This window comes from Penaeus chinensis, chromosome 39, assembly GCF_019202785.1.
Source record: "Penaeus chinensis breed Huanghai No. 1 chromosome 39, ASM1920278v2, whole genome shotgun sequence".
NCBI lineage: Eukaryota > Metazoa > Arthropoda > Malacostraca > Decapoda > Penaeidae > Penaeus > Penaeus chinensis.
Genome location: NC_061857.1, coordinates 17,233,322 through 17,238,321, shown reverse-complemented (window position 1 = coordinate 17,238,321; position 5,000 = coordinate 17,233,322).

The window sequence follows — 5,000 nt, the reverse complement described above, 5'->3', positions numbered from 1 at the left end:
TTTTGGTGGGTTAGGGAAAACAGAGGAGCAAATATGGGGGTAAGGTTTAAGACATGGAGGGACAGAATGAACAAAGATTGGGGGAGGTCGGAGGAAAAGGGGAATGGGAAAGGAGGGTATCCATGTGCATGGAGAAAGGAGTAAGTAAATGTTGAGAACCAAAGGTAGGAAGTAGAGATCGTGGGATAGTTAGTTTAGTGATGGGAAGTTGGTGGAAACAAGCATAACATCGGAGAGTAAGAAGGATACAGCGTCAAGAAAGAGATGGTATGCCTGATTCAGTGTATAGGCTCTCAACTGGAGAGGAGCGGAAGGCACCTATAGCTAAGCGAAGACCACAGTGGTGGATTGTATCAAGATGGGCAAGGAGAGAGGTTGAGGCAGAGTAGATTTGGCATCCATAATCGAGAGTGGAGAGAATCAAGGTAACTTGAAGAATTGGGTGCGTATATCAAAGGCGATCTGAATTAAGAATAATAAGGTTAGTTGTGGAGAGGAGTCATTCCAGAGATCAGCTACGGGAGTTGGTGATAGAATCATCTCAAAGAGTGTGGCGGCAGTTAAAATCACAAACTATGAGGAAAGGTAGTTGGAGTTGGGAAATTAGATTTTCAAAGGCAACAAAATCAATGGAATGGGGAGGGGAGAAGTAGACTGAAATCACTGTGATCCAGCAGTGAAGAAAGATGTGAATAACTGTGCAAGGAACAGTGACATAAGGTGTTTTCTGATGGATAAGTATAGACGAGACATAAAGGGAGTGTGAGGATGAGACAAAATGGTAATTGAGAATTGGTATAGGAAGATGTGTAAGAAAAGTCTCTTGAAGGCATATAATGGATGGGTTATAAGAGGAAAGAATATGGCGAAGGTCAGGTCTGCGAGAACGGAAACCGCGAGCATTCCAATGAAGGATAGTTATACTTTAGTTGATTTATGAGTGAAAACGGTTACAATGCGTGTTGGAGAATTTGAAGAGGAAGGAGCTAGGGGATGAAATAAGGAATGAGAGGGCGGAGGTGGTGTTGTATCAGGAGGTGGAGGATCTGTGGGAGGGGATAGTTGTGACCTAAGGGATTCACGTGTGTATCCAGGAGAGAGTGGAAGGGATAGAGGAGATAGCGGGAGGGTTAATGTAGGTGGAGCAGGAGCTGGGGGGATGGGCTGTGTTGGGAGGAAGTGGGAAAAAGGGGTGTAGGGGGAATATGAGTAGGAGGATGAATATCAGCTGTCACTTTGAGTGTGGAGAGAGCGGGAGTTGTGGAATTTGAAGGTGGATAAGGTGTTTAAGTGTTAGTTTGGGACACTGGTGTTGGTTGGGGAGTTTTGTTAGACAAAGGTTTTCTTATGAGGGGGGGAAGAGGAGACTGGTGTCTGAAGAGTAGAGATAAAGGTAGGTGGAGGTGAGTGTGCGGTAGGAGAAGAAGGGGTGGAACGTTTAGTTTGTCTGCTGCGTGTAGTGCGGGGAGGGAGAGAGGAAGGTGTTGTATTCACGTTTTATAACAAAAGCCGTTTTCCTTACCGAGGATGTTTAAAATACGCTAGTAGTTGTTACCCCCTCGGCTGGGTATGTATCGTCTGGGCAGCTGTTTGAGTGTGAATGGGACGTCACACTGGGGATTCCCCTTGCCATTCAATAATAGTTTATCATCACCGGCCTGAATCTATCTATTGCAGGACGTAGGCCTCTCCCGATCTTTTCCAGCTATATCTGTCCTGCGTTTTTGTTTCCAGTCTTGGCCCCAATTTTCTTTATTTCTTCACACCATCTTGTGTTGGCCTGGCTCTTGGCTTCTTTATGTTATCTATAGCTCAGTCTGTTACTTTCTTTGTCCAACTGTCGTCCTGTCTCCGACATATATGACTTGCCCATTCCCATAGTTTATCTTTTTGATGCTCACAAGTATGAATAGAAATGGGGAAAATGCTGTGTTCATTTTCTATGTTTTCGTGAAATGTCTCAAAGGAGTCAATTAGATCTTGAGACCTTACCTGATTTCACTTTTCCTTGAATTGGCGGAAAAAAACGTACTTTTTACTAGTGCTGTAAATATTGATGGTGTTTTTTTCATTGTAAACATTACAATTAAAATAATGTTATAAACATTTGTAACAGTAAAATAAGATAACGTAAAATATTTTTGTAAATCAATGAAAAGCATGAACGGGCGAGACAGGCAATACTCATAACTGGCTCACTGGTGACTTAGTGTAAGTGTAGCCATCACTGTGTAAAAACAATTAAACGAGTAAACTCACAGTGGGCATGGCATGTACGTACATGCAATGCCCGTCGGCAATGGGTAAATATAGTGGCAAGAAGGTACTGTGCCTGCCGAAGGCGCTCAAGTTTATTTATTTTTTTTACACACAGATGGCTCTACAAGTGTTTACTCACCAAGGAGTCAGTTATTAGTCCTACCTATCTCACCAGTTAACTATTTTTCTCGTCTTTTGGAAAGGGCCTTTGCATTTTGCATTACCGAGATTTCAATAACAATTTAATAATTATAATATCAGTAACACTAACAACAGTATCGATATCAATTGTATTGAAAGGAAAATTACAATTTCCCGCCACTTCAAGAAATGGGGAAATCAGGATTGGTCACTAGGGCATACAGATAGACTCCTTGCTGGCTGGAGCCATCTGTATGTAACAACATTCGAAAAAAAAAACTACAGGGAACAGAACATAAATCAGTATTATTGTTTATATAATGTGTGTATGTGTGGATTTATGTAGATGTGTGTATATATATACATATATGTATATATACATATGTGTGTGTATATGTATATATATATATATATATATATATGCACACACACACACACACACACACACACACACACACACACACACACATATATATATATATATATATATATATATATATATATATATATATATATATATTGATATTGATATTTATATACACACACATATGTGTGCAAATATATATATATATATATATATATATATATATATATATTTGCACACATATATGTGTGTGTATAAATATCAATATATATATATATATATTTATATTTATATACACACATATGTGTGCAAATATATATATACATCTATTTGCACACACACACGCACACACACGCACATACACACACACACACGCACACACACAAACACACATACACACATAAACACACACACGCATGCACACACACACACGCGCACGCACGCACGCACGCACGCACGCACACACACGCACACATGCACACACACACATAGACACATACACACACATACACACATATACACATACGGACACACACACACACACATATATATATACATATATACATATATATGTGTATATATATATGGGTGGGAGGGCTAATGTCCCTCCTACCCAGTAAGTGCGGCGGGCTGTGGGTCCCTCTGGGTTGGCAACCACTGGGAGCAGGGATTACCCATCATCTCATCTGCATCCCGGCGGCCGCCAACCTGGCGTGAGGCTTGTGGGGGAAAGTCCCAGGGAACCCTGCAGGTCGATTATGGGACCTGCAGCCAACCAAAACCCCCTGGTAAATGGGGCGGCGTCGGTGAGGATGGCAGAGGTGGCACCCACCTGGAGTGACTGCCCGAGGTTAGACCTCAGGCGGGATGTCAGGGTGGGAGCCTGGAACGATCGGTTATCACTACTGTCGAGGGAGTTGAAGTGGCTGCTCTCTCGGAGGTGAGAAGACCTGGCAGCGGCAATAATTACTGTGGGTGGCTACACTTATTACTGGTCGGGCCGCAACGATGGTCACCATCTCCAGGGAGTAGCCATAGCCATCTCCAGAAGACTTCAACCTTTAGTAGTAGAGGTCAATTTGTTTATTATGGTATTAAGACTGAAACTTTCATTTGGCTTCATGTCTCTTATTGTTGTGTATGCTCCTAAGATGTATATAAACTTGAGGGGAAAGAGATGTTTTATGCCAAACTTGCATCTGTGACAGATAGCTGTTGTTGGTGAGATATTTGTATTGTTCTTGGTGATTTCAATGCGGTATCCGGCTGCGATCGAGCTGGTTACGAAATGTCTTTCGGTCCTCATGGCTCAGGAAATGATGCTGGCAGCAAGAATAGCCTCCTTTTCCGTGACTTTGCTAGGCGATATGGGTAGTGTAGCCAAGGAGATCGACCGGATCCTCGTTAGCACTTGATGGAGGATCCTCCATCTAGAATTGCAGGGTGTATTGAAGTGCCAAGTTCTGTGGAATTGATCATAGATTAGTTGTGGCTACTCTCCGGGTCCACTTTTGAACCCCCTGTCACCCCAGTGAACACCCTAGGATGCTTCATGTAGACAGATTGAGGGAGGATGAGTGTGCCTGGGAGTTTGCTGAGGCTACCTCTGGTTGTTTCACAGCACTGAAGGGCCTGACGGACCCTGTTCTTCTGTGGGACACCTTCAAGCGTGAAACGCTTGATACAGCCCAAGAATCAATTGGTGAACGCCCAAGAGCAAGACAGAATTCCATCTTGCAGGAGACACTGGAAGCCACAGATCCTTGTCATGCAGCTCAACTTTCAGGGGATCACAACTTGCACTGTTCTCTGGTTCTCAGGACTAGGTCACTGTTGAGAAGGGCCAAAGAACAGTTTATCAGGAATCTTGCAGAAGAGGTTGAAAGCCATTTACTAGTAAATGACCTTTGTCCTGCCTACCAAGCCCTGAAAAAGTGGAACTCCAAACCCTCCACACAGACAACTGCAGTCCGCTCAGCAAGTGGCCAGATAATCTCAGATCCTTATGAGGTGCATGTGCGTTGGGCTGAGTATTTTGATCAGTTGTATCAGGTTGATCCACCAACAGTTAACTTGGATGCGGGTAATGTTGAGATTCCTCTGCCAGACCCACCCATCAGCGAGGATCCACCCTCTCTGATTGAAACAGCAGGGCAATTTCCAAACTGAAGAGTGGTAAAGCAGCAGGTGTTTGGCATTCTAGCTGAATTGTTAAAGGCTGGTGGAGAACTTATGG